The 15,324-nt window shown below is 36.5% G+C and overlaps 6 non-coding genes across 6 annotated transcripts; all 6 read right to left on the reverse strand.

The window, feature by feature from the left end:
• Window positions 1-319: 319 nt before the first annotated feature.
• TRNAP-UGG (transfer RNA proline (anticodon UGG)) lies at window positions 320-391 on the reverse strand. The gene has a single exon. It is a non-coding gene; the product is annotated as a tRNA-Pro (tRNA).
• Window positions 392-3,823: 3,432 nt separating this feature from the next.
• Window positions 3,824-3,895, reverse strand: TRNAP-UGG (transfer RNA proline (anticodon UGG)). Its single transcript has one exon. It is a non-coding gene; the product is annotated as a tRNA-Pro (tRNA).
• Window positions 3,896-7,327: 3,432 nt separating this feature from the next.
• TRNAP-UGG (transfer RNA proline (anticodon UGG)) lies at window positions 7,328-7,399 on the reverse strand. Its single transcript has one exon. It is a non-coding gene; the product is annotated as a tRNA-Pro (tRNA).
• Window positions 7,400-10,831: 3,432 nt separating this feature from the next.
• On the reverse strand, window positions 10,832-10,903 carry TRNAP-UGG (transfer RNA proline (anticodon UGG)). The gene has a single exon. It is a non-coding gene; the product is annotated as a tRNA-Pro (tRNA).
• Window positions 10,904-13,374: 2,471 nt separating this feature from the next.
• TRNAP-AGG (transfer RNA proline (anticodon AGG)) lies at window positions 13,375-13,446 on the reverse strand. The gene has a single exon. It is a non-coding gene; the product is annotated as a tRNA-Pro (tRNA).
• A 907-nt stretch (window positions 13,447-14,353) lies between these two features.
• Window positions 14,354-14,425, reverse strand: TRNAP-UGG (transfer RNA proline (anticodon UGG)). The gene has a single exon. It is a non-coding gene; the product is annotated as a tRNA-Pro (tRNA).
• Between the last annotated feature and the right edge of the window lie 899 nt (window positions 14,426-15,324).

Below are 15,324 nucleotides of genomic sequence, written 5' to 3' on the forward strand. Positions count from 1 at the left end.
TCATTTTTTAAAAACATCCCTAATTCACGTAACTACCATTTTCATTCAGGCAAATATGCCTCGTTGTTAATTGCATATCCGAACGACCTTTTATTAAATATAGAGTCGATGGCTTTCATTTTTTCTCCACGACTCCCTTTATAAAGCATGAATACTCTATTATCGCGTGCTCTAAAACCTATCTTCATAGGTATACAAAGTAAAATACTCCCCGAAGGCATCCTTACACATCCCTCGTACTCTTTGAAGTGTATTTTATAAAAACCAAATGAAAGCCAAAAAACTATTTCAGTCTCAGAGATAAAATTAAAAAAAGCATGGGCTCGACCGGGGTTTGAACCCGGGACCTCTCGCACCCAAAGCGAGAATCATACCCCTAGACCATCAAGCCTTGGTAAGCTGTTTTGAAATTATTGAACTGATTAAAGTTTGGCTGAAATGCCAGACAACGGCGAAGATGAATAATTTCCAAGGCACAGATCATTTCCTGAGCTTTCTTTCATAACAAAATTACTTTCAGATACAGTTAGTAGCATAGTAATTTGTTTTAGGATTATTGAATAAGCGCTTGTTAACTATTTACACAAGCAGATGATTATTGAACAAAAATTCCATATATCAATGCTATGATTTTTATCTCAAAGTAGAGTAATAATTAGTTTTCGCAATCGAGAAGTAGAACTTTCGATTTCAGCTAAATTTTAAAACAAATATTAAATGCAAACTACATCTCAAACCGCTATTCATATTTTTAATGCAAGAGATTCGAACAGATGATACTGAATTCAGTAAGTCACAATGCTTTGTGTTTACAAATAAAGATCGGGAACATCGAGAGTACTTTTTTGCCTGAGGATGAAGCATAAGATCTTTAGCGTATGTCCGATAACAGCAAATTACGTTGCTCCTCTCTGAGAGTACGAATTATTCAAAAGATTTTGCTCTCCCAAAGCATGAAGCCAAAATTATTATATTCTACTAAACTAAGTTTCTAGTAGCCTATGATTTATAATACACCGACTGCAAAAATACTTTTTAATTTAATATTAATATGAGCGTACATGAATATACACATTAATATTTTATACGCGCGTGTGCAAAATTAAAAGAATTTGCAAATTATGACTACTTTTACGAGAAGTATTGAAACAAAGGCAATAATTATGACATCGAAGAATTATGTAAATATTAAGAGTCGAATACGTAAGTGTACAAGTGTTGGTCTTCGGGGCTGTAAGCGGACAAGGTTGTTTTCGGCGACTTGTGTGCTCCTACTCCTTCATGGCACTCGCTGTGTTTCTCGCAAAGGTTGCGTAAATTTTATGATGTATCAGGTGAAATGAGTAGCCACGAAAGTATGGATGAAATGAATAGATGGAGAATAATCAATAGATTGGAAGCAGCAAAATCACAGGGCATATGGCTACAGATCCCAATAAATTGCCAAAGTCGTATGCAGTTTGTGAAATCGATTTCGGGAATTGAGATCTATATCGAGGAGAATTTGAATAAGTAGACCAAGATCCACAACTACGAAAGAGGACCGTTGTTTGTCACTTTCAGCGCGGCGACACGGGACTCCTACAACTTTACAGCTCTTACGTTGGCTGTATGCGTCCAATGGAACCCGAGCTTCACCGTGTATAGTGTCCCGACGACTCCAGAAGTCAGAGCTGTCTGTCCAAAGACCCGCCGTTCGCGTTCACGATCTCTGCAGCGCACAATGAAGGGCGTTCAGCATGGTGTAACGATCACGCACCTTGGAACAACTTCCAGTGGAACACCATCTTTTTTACAGATGTGTCGAGATTCAGCCTGGATTCTCGACGTACCTGTGTCTGGAGAGTACTTAGAACACGGTACGATCTCTCCCTCTTGAAGGGAAATGATCATTATCGCGGTGGAGGTATAATGGATTGGGGAGGCATTAAGTTGGACTACCGCGCATTCCTGCATGAGTTTGACAAAAGGATCTTACCTTCTACGAGGTATAAGACATCTTTGTGTCCTATGTTGAATTTTTCAGGTGAGCACTTCATATTCGAGCTGGGCTCCTAGTTAATGTACAACAACATCTGCCACATAGCGCTCAGCTGGTCGACGATTAGTTGGTGGTAAAGATATTCGGAATATCGAATGGCCATCTAGATCTTCTCAACATTACGCAGCATGTCTGGAATGCTGTTAGGAGGGCGGTTTCATCTCGCCATTCCCACCGATGACGATCTCGAAGTTCAAAAGTGCCTTGCAGCAGGAGTGGTTACTTCCTTTCCAATATGGAGTTACGCTGCCCTACCTATCCGGTTGTCAGACAGGACTATACACATATTAAAATCGTTTTCAGATATATATAATAAGGTTGGTCTTGGACAGCTCTGCATTATGAACTTTACTGAAAATCATGCGCTTAAAAAATAAGTTTGAAGCGGTACATCACTTTCTCGTTTATAAGTGTGTATTCGTACCTAATTTGATTAAAATCAAATTTCACTAGATTTTCAGAATAGTGCAAATTCTCTTAATCCAGCACAATATTTCAGGTATACATATAAGCATATACACAGATATATAAATATATATATCATTTTAAAATAATTGAAGAATTAATATAAAAATAAATTAATTCATTATTACATAAATAGTGCAAAATAGAATATACTTCTGTCATAAGGAAAAATCAAGAAATTATAGAAATGAAATGTGCGCACGCAAAATATTTAGTTAAATCAATACTAAATTTTGAAGTGAATTTTTTCGTTAACTTATAACGAGAAAAATGATTAAAAGTTTATGAAAATGACGAACAAAATTCAAATTAATCTTTGCAAATGCGAAATGTTCATAAATGAATCTTCCAAAACTGGGCTCGGCCGGGATTTGAAGCCGGACCTCTCTTACCCTAAGCGAGAATCATACCCCTAGACCACCGAACCACGATATCGAAGCTTGATTTGCCGATTTTCTCTCTGAAAAAGTTCCTTAGAACACATATGATTATTGTTATTGATATTGTGATTATTATTATAGTCAATATTGCGTCATGCGCGGAAATATATAATAAAAATTACGGCATGTGCGTATTTTAACAACCGCTACTACTACTTTAGCGTCGCCGTTTAACAACCGCTACTACTACTGCAGAAAACATAACGGCTTCCATTCAACATTCGAGTGCATTTGCACACAGCACATTCGCGCAGTGTAGCAACTTACCAAAACATAGAGTCTCTTATTTAACTTTCAGATTTAATGAATCTCTTATCATCGAGCTAATTTTAGCTGAAATTAGCGATTAAATAGCTATGCATTGCCATGGAGCGAAATAAAATTCTTTTCATTTGTTTTTCAAACGCATTCTTACATAGCCGGATATGAGTGTGTTGCTCTTTTGCAAAATATAAGATCTTTGACTTATATTTCAAAATTAATCAGCCTGCTTTCTGATTGAAAATTTCAGAGATTGAGAAGCAATAAACACGTCCTCTATAATATAAAATCTTCGTTTCATTTTTTAAAAACATCCCTAATTCACGTAACTACCATTTTCAATCAGGCAAATATGCCTCGTTGTTAATTGCATATCCGAACGACCTTTTATTAAATATAGAGTCGATGGCTTTCATTTTTTCTCCACGACTCCCTTTATAAAGCATGAATACTCTATTATCGCGTGCTCTAAAACCTATCTTCATAGGTATACAAAGTAAAATACTCCCCGAAGGCATCCTTACACATCCCTCGTACTCTTTGAAGTGTATTTTATAATAACCAAATGAAAGCCAAAAAACTATTTCAGTCTCAGAGATAAAATTAAAAAAAGCATGGGCTCGACCGAGATTTGAACCCGGGACCTCTCGCACCCAAAGCGAGAATCATACCCCTAGACCATCAAGCCGTGCTAAGCTGTTTTGAAATTATTGAACTGATTAAAGTTTGGCTGAAATGCCAGACAACGGCGAAGATGAATAATTTCCAAGGCACAGATCATTTCCTGAGCTTTCTTTCATAACAAAATTACTTTCAGATACAGTTAGTAGCATAGTAATTTGTTTTAGGATTATTGAATAAGCGCTTGTTAACTATTTACACAAGCAGATGATTATTGAACAAAAATTCCATATATCAATGCTATGATTTTTATCTCAAAGTAGAGTAATAATTAGTTTTCGCAATCGAGAAGTAGAACTTTCGATTTCAGCTAAATTTTAAAACAAATATTAAATGCAAACTACATCTCAAACCGCTATTCATATTTTTAATGCAAGAGATTCGAACAGATGATACTGAATTCAGTAAGTCACAATGCTTTGTGTTTACAAATAAAGATCGGGAACATCGAGAGTACTTTTTTGCCTGAGGATGAAGCATAAGATCTTTAGCGTATGTCCGATAACACCAAATTACGTTGCTCCTCTCTGAGAGTACGAATTATTCAAAAGATTTTGCTCTCCCAAAGCATGAAGCCAAAATTATTATATTCTACTAAACTAAGTTTCTAGCAGCCTATGATTTATAATATACCGACTGCAAAAATACTTTTTAATTTAATATTAATATGAGCGTACATGAATATACACATTAATATTTTATACGCGCGTGTGCAAAATTAAAAGAATTTGCAAATTATGACTACTTTTACGAGAAGTATTGAAACAAAGGCAATAATTATGACATCGAAGAATTATGTAAATATTAAGAGTCGAATACGTAAGTGTACAAGTGTTGGTCTTCGGGGCTGTAAGCGGACAAGGTTGTTTTCGGCGACTTGTGTGCTCCTACTCCTTGATGGCACTCGCTGTGTTTCTCGCAAAGGTTGCGTAAATTTTATGATGTATCAGGTGAAATGAGTAGCCACGAAAGTATGGATGAAATGAATAGATGGAGAATAATCAATAGATTGGAAGCAGCAAAATCACAGGGCATATGGCTACAGATCCCAATAAATTGCCAAAGTCGTATGCAGTTTGTGAAATCGATTTCGGGAATTTAGATCTATATCGAGAAGAATTTGAATAAGTAGACCAAGATCCACAACTACGAAAGAGGACCGTTGTTTGTCACTTTCAGCGCGGCGACACGGGACTCCTACAACTTTACAGCTCTTACGTTGGCTGTATGCGGCCAATGGAACCCGAGCTTCACCATGTATAGTGTCCCGACGACTCCAGAAGTCAGAGCTGTCTGTCCAAAGACCCGCCGTTCGCGTTCACGATCTCTGCAGCGCACAATGAAGGGCGTTCAGCATGGTGTAACGATCACGCACCTTGGAACAACTTCCAGTGGAACACCATCTTTTTTACAGATGTGTCGAGATTCAGCCTGGATTCTCGACGTACCTGTGTCTGGAGAGTACTTAGAACACGGTACGATCTCTCCCTCTTGAAGGGAAATGATCATTATCGCGGTGGAGGTATAATGGATTGGGGAGGCATTAAGTTGGACTACCGCGCATTCCTGCATGAGTTTGACAAAAGGATCTTACCTTCTACGAGGTATAAGACATCTTTGTGTCCTATGTTGAATTTTTCAGGTGAGCACTTCATATTCGAGCTGGGCTCCTAGTTAATGTACAACAACATCTGCCACATAGCGCTCAGCTGGTCGACGATTAGTTGGTGGTAAAGATATTCGGAATATCGAATGGCCATCTAGATCTTCTCAACATTACGCAGCATGTCTGGAATGCTGTTAGGAGGGCGGTTTCATCTCGCCATTCCCACCGATGACGATCTCGAAGTTCAAAAGTGCCTTGCAGCAGGAGTGGTTACTTCCTTTCCAATATGGAGTTACGCTGCCCTACCTATCCGGTTGTCAGACAGGACTATACACATATTAAAATCGTTTTCAGATATATATAATAAGGTTGGTCTTGGACAGCTCTGCATTATGAACTTTACTGAAAATCATGCGCTTAAAAAATAAGTTTGAAGCGGTACATCACTTTCTCGTTTATAAGTGTGTATTCGTACCTAATTTGATTAAAATCAAATTTCACTAGATTTTCAGAATAGTGCAAATTCTCTTAATCCAGCACAATATTTCAGGTATACATATAAGCATATACACAGATATATAAATATATATATCATTTTAAAATAATTGAAGAATTAATATAAAAATAAATTAATTCATTATTACATAAATAGTGCAAAATAGAATATACTTCTGTCATAAGGAAAAATCAAGAAATTATAGAAATGAAATGTGCGCACGCAAAATATTTAGTTAAATCAATACTAAATTTTGAAGTGAATTTTTTCGTTAACTTATAACGAGAAAAATGATTAAAAGTTTATGAAAATGACGAACAAAATTCAAATTAATCTTTGCAAATGCGAAATGTTCATAAATGAATCTTCCAAAACTGGGCTCGGCCGGGATTTGAAGCCGGACCTCTCTTACCCTAAGCGAGAATCATACCCCTAGACCACCGAACCACGATATCGAAGCTTGATTTGCCGATTTTCTCTCTGAAAAAGTTCCTTAGAACACATATGATTATTGTTATTGATATTGTGATTATTATTATAGTCAATATTGCGTCATGCGCGGAAATATATAATAAAAATTACGGCATGTGCGTATTTTAACAACCGCTACTACTACTTTAGCGTCGCCGTTTAACAACCGCTACTACTACTGCAGAAAACATAACGGCTTCCATTCAACATTCGAGTGCATTTGCACACAGCACATTCGCGCAGTGTAGCAACTTACCAAAACATAGAGTCTCTTATTTAACTTTCAGATTTAATGAATCTCTTATCATCGAGCTAATTTTAGCTGAAATTAGCGATTAAATAGCTATGCATTGCCATGGAGCGAAATAAAATTCTTTTCATTTGTTTTTCAAACGCATTCTTACATAGCCGGATATGAGTGTGTTGCTCTTTTGCAAAATATAAGATCTTTGACTTATATTTCAAAATTAATCAGCCTGCTTTCTGATTGAAAATTTCAGAGATTGAGAAGCAATAAACACGTCCTCTATAATATAAAATCTTCGTTTCATTTTTTAAAAACATCCCTAATTCACGTAACTACCATTTTCAATCAGGCAAATATGCCTCGTTGTTAATTGCATATCCGAACGACCTTTTATTAAATATAGAGTCGATGGCTTTCATTTTTTCTCCACGACTCCCTTTATAAAGCATGAATACTCTATTATCGCGTGCTCTAAAACCTATCTTCATAGGTATACAAAGTAAAATACTCCCCGAAGGCATCCTTACACATCCCTCGTACTCTTTGAAGTGTATTTTATAATAACCAAATGAAAGCCAAAAAACTATTTCAGTCTCAGAGATAAAATTAAAAAAAGCATGGGCTCGACCGAGATTTGAACCCGGGACCTCTCGCACCCAAAGCGAGAATCATACCCCTAGACCATCAAGCCGTGCTAAGCTGTTTTGAAATTATTGAACTGATTAAAGTTTGGCTGAAATGCCAGACAACGGCGAAGATGAATAATTTCCAAGGCACAGATCATTTCCTGAGCTTTCTTTCATAACAAAATTACTTTCAGATACAGTTAGTAGCATAGTAATTTGTTTTAGGATTATTGAATAAGCGCTTGTTAACTATTTACACAAGCAGATGATTATTGAACAAAAATTCCATATATCAATGCTATGATTTTTATCTCAAAGTAGAGTAATAATTAGTTTTCGCAATCGAGAAGTAGAACTTTCGATTTCAGCTAAATTTTAAAACAAATATTAAATGCAAACTACATCTCAAACCGCTATTCATATTTTTAATGCAAGAGATTCGAACAGATGATACTGAATTCAGTAAGTCACAATGCTTTGTGTTTACAAATAAAGATCGGGAACATCGAGAGTACTTTTTTGCCTGAGGATGAAGCATAAGATCTTTAGCGTATGTCCGATAACACCAAATTACGTTGCTCCTCTCTGAGAGTACGAATTATTCAAAAGATTTTGCTCTCCCAAAGCATGAAGCCAAAATTATTATATTCTACTAAACTAAGTTTCTAGCAGCCTATGATTTATAATATACCGACTGCAAAAATACTTTTTAATTTAATATTAATATGAGCGTACATGAATATACACATTAATATTTTATACGCGCGTGTGCAAAATTAAAAGAATTTGCAAATTATGACTACTTTTACGAGAAGTATTGAAACAAAGGCAATAATTATGACATCGAAGAATTATGTAAATATTAAGAGTCGAATACGTAAGTGTACAAGTGTTGGTCTTCGGGGCTGTAAGCGGACAAGGTTGTTTTCGGCGACTTGTGTGCTCCTACTCCTTGATGGCACTCGCTGTGTTTCTCGCAAAGGTTGCGTAAATTTTATGATGTATCAGGTGAAATGAGTAGCCACGAAAGTATGGATGAAATGAATAGATGGAGAATAATCAATAGATTGGAAGCAGCAAAATCACAGGGCATATGGCTACAGATCCCAATAAATTGCCAAAGTCGTATGCAGTTTGTGAAATCGATTTCGGGAATTTAGATCTATATCGAGAAGAATTTGAATAAGTAGACCAAGATCCACAACTACGAAAGAGGACCGTTGTTTGTCACTTTCAGCGCGGCGACACGGGACTCCTACAACTTTACAGCTCTTACGTTGGCTGTATGCGGCCAATGGAACCCGAGCTTCACCATGTATAGTGTCCCGACGACTCCAGAAGTCAGAGCTGTCTGTCCAAAGACCCGCCGTTCGCGTTCACGATCTCTGCAGCGCACAATGAAGGGCGTTCAGCATGGTGTAACGATCACGCACCTTGGAACAACTTCCAGTGGAACACCATCTTTTTTACAGATGTGTCGAGATTCAGCCTGGATTCTCGACGTACCTGTGTCTGGAGAGTACTTAGAACACGGTACGATCTCTCCCTCTTTAAGGGAAATGATCATTATCGCGGTGGAGGTATAATGGATTGGGGAGGCATTAAGTTGGACTACCGCGCATTCCTGCATGAGTTTGACAAAAGGATCTTACCTTCTACGAGGTATAAGACATCTTTGTGTCCTATGTTGAATTTTTCAGGTGAGCACTTCATATTCGAGCTGGGCTCCTAGTTAATGTACAACAACATCTGCCACATAGCGCTCAGCTGGTCGACGATTAGTTGGTGGTAAAGATATTCGGAATATCGAATGGCCATCTAGATCTTCTCAACATTACGCAGCATGTCTGGAATGCTGTTAGGAGGGCGGTTTCATCTCGCCATTCCCACCGATGACGATCTCGAAGTTCAAAAGTGCCTTGCAGCAGGAGTGGTTACTTCCTTTCCAATATGGAGTTACGCTGCCCTACCTATCCGGTTGTCAGACAGGACTATACACATATTAAAATCGTTTTCAGATATATATAATAAGGTTGGTCTTGGACAGCTCTGCATTATGAACTTTACTGAAAATCATGCGCTTAAAAAATAAGTTTGAAGCGGTACATCACTTTCTCGTTTATAAGTGTGTATTCGTACCTAATTTGATTAAAATCAAATTTCACTAGATTTTCAGAATAGTGCAAATTCTCTTAATCCAGCACAATATTTCAGGTATACATATAAGCATATACACAGATATATAAATATATATATCATTTTAAAATAATTGAAGAATTAATATAAAAATAAATTAATTCATTATTACATAAATAGTGCAAAATAGAATATACTTCTGTCATAAGGAAAAATCAAGAAATTATAGAAATGAAATGTGCGCACGCAAAATATTTAGTTAAATCAATACTAAATTTTGAAGTGAATTTTTTCGTTAACTTATAACGAGAAAAATGATTAAAAGTTTATGAAAATGACGAACAAAATTCAAATTAATCTTTGCAAATGCGAAATGTTCATAAATGAATCTTCCAAAACTGGGCTCGGCCGGGATTTGAAGCCGGACCTCTCTTACCCTAAGCGAGAATCATACCCCTAGACCACCGAACCACGATATCGAAGCTTGATTTGCCGATTTTCTCTCTGAAAAAGTTCCTTAGAACACATATGATTATTGTTATTGATATTGTGATTATTATTATAGTCAATATTGCGTCATGCGCGGAAATATATAATAAAAATTACGGCATGTGCGTATTTTAACAACCGCTACTACTACTTTAGCGTCGCCGTTTAACAACCGCTACTACTACTGCAGAAAACATAACGGCTTCCATTCAACATTCGAGTGCATTTGCACACAGCACATTCGCGCAGTGTAGCAACTTACCAAAACATAGAGTCTCTTATTTAACTTTCAGATTTAATGAATCTCTTATCATCGAGCTAATTTTAGCTGAAATTAGCGATTAAATAGCTATGCATTGCCATGGAGCGAAATAAAATTCTTTTCATTTGTTTTTCAAACGCATTCTTACATAGCCGGATATGAGTGTGTTGCTCTTTTGCAAAATATAAGATCTTTGACTTATATTTCAAAATTAATCAGCCTGCTTTCTGATTGAAAATTTCAGAGATTGAGAAGCAATAAACACGTCCTCTATAATATAAAATCTTCGTTTCATTTTTTAAAAACATCCCTAATTCACGTAACTACCATTTTCAATCAGGCAAATATGCCTCGTTGTTAATTGCATATCCGAACGACCTTTTATTAAATATAGAGTCGATGGCTTTCATTTTTTCTCCACGACTCCCTTTATAAAGCATGAATACTCTATTATCGCGTGCTCTAAAACCTATCTTCATAGGTATACAAAGTAAAATACTCCCCGAAGGCATCCTTACACATCCCTCGTACTCTTTGAAGTGTATTTTATAATAACCAAATGAAAGCCAAAAAACTATTTCAGTCTCAGAGATAAAATTAAAAAAAGCATGGGCTCGACCGGGATTTGAACCCGGGACCTCTCGCACCCAAAGCGAGAATCATACCCCTAGACCATCAAGCCGTGCTAAGCTGTTTTGAAATTATTGAACTGATTAAAGTTTGGCTGAAATGCCAGACAACGGCGAAGATGAATAATTTCCAAGGCACAGATCATTTCCTGAGCTTTCTTTCATAACAAAATTACTTTCAGATACAGTTAGTAGCATAGTAATTTGTTTTAGGATTATTGAATAAGCGCTTGTTAACTATTTACACAAGCAGATGATTATTGAACAAAAATTCCATATATCAATGCTATGATTTTTATCTCAAAGTAGAGTAATAATTAGTTTTCGCAATCGAGAAGTAGAACTTTCGATTTCAGCTAAATTTTAAAACAAATATTAAATGCAAACTACATCTCAAACCGCTATTCATATTTTTAATGCAAGAGATTCGAACAGATGATACTGAATTCAGTAAGTCACAATGCTTTGTGTTTACAAATAAAGATCGGGAACATCGAGAGTACTTTTTTGCCTGAGGATGAAGCATAAGATCTTTAGCGTATGTCCGATAACACCAAATTACGTTGCTCCTCTCTGAGAGTACGAATTATTCAAAAGATTTTGCTCTCCCAAAGCATGAAGCCAAAATTATTATATTCTACTAAACTAAGTTTCTAGCAGCCTATGATTTATAATATACCGACTGCAAAAATACTTTTTAATTTAATATTAATATGAGCGTACATGAATATACACATTAATATTTTATACGCGCGTGTGCAAAATTAAAAGAATTTGCAAATTATGACTACTTTTACGAGAAGTATTGAAACAAAGGCAATAATTATGACATCGAAGAATTATGTAAATATTAAGAGTCGAATACGTAAGTGTACAAGTGTTGGTCTTCGGGGCTGTAAGCGGACAAGGTTGTTTTCGGCGACTTGTGTGCTCCTACTCCTTGATGGCACTCGCTGTGTTTCTCGCAAAGGTTGCGTAAATTTTATGATGTATCAGGTGAAATGAGTAGCCACGAAAGTATGGATGAAATGAATAGATGGAGAATAATCAATAGATTGGAAGCAGCAAAATCACAGGGCATATGGCTACAGATCCCAATAAATTGCCAAAGTCGTATGCAGTTTGTGAAATCGATTTCGGGAATTTAGATCTATATCGAGAAGAATTTGAATAAGTAGACCAAGATCCACAACTACGAAAGAGGACCGTTGTTTGTCACTTTCAGCGCGGCGACACGGGACTCCTACAACTTTACAGCTCTTACGTTGGCTGTATGCGGCCAATGGAACCCGAGCTTCACCATGTATAGTGTCCCGACGACTCCAGAAGTCAGAGCTGTCTGTCCAAAGACCCGCCGTTCGCGTTCACGATCTCTGCAGCGCACAATGAAGGGCGTTCAGCATGGTGTAACGATCACGCACCTTGGAACAACTTCCAGTGGAACACCATCTTTTTTACAGATGTGTCGAGATTCAGCCTGGATTCTCGACGTACCTGTGTCTGGAGAGTACTTAGAACACGGTACGATCTCTCCCTCTTGAAGGGAAATGATCATTATCGCGGTGGAGGTATAATGGATTGGGGAGGCATTAAGTTGGACTACCGCGCATTCCTGCATGAGTTTGACAAAAGGATCTTACCTTCTACGAGGTATAAGACATCTTTGTGTCCTATGTTGAATTTTTCAGGTGAGCACTTCATATTCGAGCTGGGCTCCTAGTTAATGTACAACAACGTCTGCCACATAGCGCTCAGCTGGTCGACGATTAGTTGGTGGTAAAGATATTCGGAATATCGAATGGCCATCTAGATCTTCTCAACATTACGCAGCATGTCTGGAATGCTGTTAGGAGGGCGGTTTCATCTCGCCATTCCCACCGATGACGATCTCGAAGTTCAAAAGTGCCTTGCAGCAGGAGTGGTTACTTCCTTTCCAATATGGAGTTACGCTGCCCTACCTAACCGGTTGTCAGACAGGACTATACACATCTTAAAATCGTTTTCAGATATATATAATAAGGTTGGTCTTGGACAGCTCTGCATTATGAACTTTACTGAAAATCATGCGCTTAAAAAATAACTTTGAAGCGGTACATCACTTTCTCGTTTATAAGTGTGTATTCGTACCTAATTTGATTAAAATCAAATTTCACTAGATTTTCAGAATAGTGCAAATTCTTTTAATCCAGCACAATATTTCAGGTATACATATAAGCATATACACAGATATATAAATATATAAATCATTTTAAAATAATTGAAGAATTAATATAAAAATAAATTAATTCATTATTACATAAATAGTGCAAAATAGAATATACTTCTGTCATAAGGAAAAATCAAGAAATTATAGAAATGAAATGTGCGCACGCAAAATATTTAGTTAAATCAATACTAAATTTTGAAGTGAATTTTTTCGTTAACTTATAACGAGAAAAATGATTAAAAGTTTATGAAAATGACGAACAAAATTCAAATTAATCTTTGCAAATGCGAAATGTTCATAAATGAATCTTCCAAAACTGGGCTCGGCCGGGATTTGAACCCGAGACCTCTCACACCCTAAGCGAGAATCATACCCCTAGACCACCGAACCACGATATCGAAGCTTGATTTGCCGATTTTCTCTCTGAAAAAGTTCCTTAGAACACATATGATTATTGTTATTGATATTGTGATTATTATTATAGTCAATATTGCGTCATACGCGGAAATATATAATAAAAATTACGGCATGTGCGTATTTTAACAACCGTCGCCGTTTAACAACCGCTACTACTACTTTAGCGTCGCCGTTTAACAACCGCTACTACTACTGCAGGAAACATAACGGCTTCCATTCAACATTCGAGTGCATTTGCACACAGCACATTCGCGCAGTGTAGCAACTTACCAAAACATAGAGTCTCTTATTTAACTTTCAGATTTAATGAATCTCTTATCATCGAGCTAATCTTAGCTGAAATTAGCGATTAAATAGCTATGCATTGCCGTGGAGCGAAATAAAATTCTTTTCATTTGTTTTTCAAACGCATTCTTACATAGCCGGATATGAGTGTGTTGCTCTTTTGCAAAATATAAGATCTTTGACTTATATTTCAAAATTAATCAGCCTGCTTTCTGATTGAAAATTTCAGAGATTGAGAAGCAATAAACACGTCCTCTATAATATAAAATCTTCGTTTCATTTTTTAAAAACATCCCTAATTCACGTAACTACCATTTTCATTCAGGCAAATATGCCTCGTTGTTAATTGCATATCCGAACGACCTTTTATTAAATATAGAGTCCATGGCTTTCATTTTTTCTCCACGACTCCCTTTATAAAGCATGAATACTCTATTATCGCGTGCTCTAAAACCTATCTTCATAGGTATACAAAGTAAAATACTCCCCGAAGGCATCCTTACACATCCCTCGTACTCTTTGAAGTGTATTTTATAATAACCAAATGAAAGCCCAAAAAACTATTTCAGTCTCAGAGATAAAATTAAAATAGCATGGGCTCGACCGGGATTTGAACCCGGGACCTCTCGCACCCAAAGCGAGAATCATACCCCTAGACCATCAAGCCGTGCTAAGCTGTTTTGAAATTATTGAACTGATTAAAGTTTGGCTGAAATGCCAGACAACGGCGAAGATGAATAATTTCCAAGGCACAGATCATTTCCTGAGCTTTCTTTCATAACAAAATTACTTTCAGATACAGTTAGTAGCATAGTAATTTGTTTTAGGATTATTGAATAAGCGCTTGTTAACTATTTACACAAGCAGATGATTATTGAACAAAAATTCCATATATCAATGCTATGATTTTTATCTCAAAGTAGAGTAATAATTAGTTTTCGCAATCGAGAAGTAGAACTTTCGATTTCAGCTAAATTTTAAAACAAATATTAAATGCAAACTACATCTCAAACCGCTATTCATATTTTTAATGCAAGAGATTCGAACAGATGATACTGAATTCAGTAAGTCACAATGCTTTGTGTTTACAAATAAAGATCGGGAACATCGAGAGTACTTTTTTGCCTGAGGATGAAGCATAAGATCTTTAGCGTATGTCCGATAACACCAAATTACGTTGCTCCTCTCTGAGAGCACGAACTATTCAAAAGATTTTGCTCTCCCAAAGCATGAAGCCAAAATTATTATATTCTAATAAACTAAGTTTCTAGTAGCCTATGATTTATAATATACCGACTGCAAAAATACTTTTTAATTTAATATTAATATGAGCGTACATGAATATACACATTAATATTTTATACGCGCGTGTGCAAAATTAAAAGAATTTGCAAATTATGACTACTTTTACGAGAAGTATTGAAACAAAGGCAATAATTATGACATCGAAGAATTATGTAAATATTAAGAGTCGAATACGTAAGTGTACAAGTGTTGGTCTTCGGGGCTGTAAGCGGACAAGGTTGTTTTCGGCGACTTGTGTGCTCCTACTCCTTCATGGCACTC

The sequence above is a fragment of the Stegodyphus dumicola genome, chromosome 2 (assembly GCF_044657685.1).
Source record: "Stegodyphus dumicola isolate Sdum_Otavi_A_Nest chromosome 2, ASM4465768v1".
Classification (NCBI taxonomy): Eukaryota; Metazoa; Arthropoda; class Arachnida; order Araneae; family Eresidae; genus Stegodyphus; species Stegodyphus dumicola.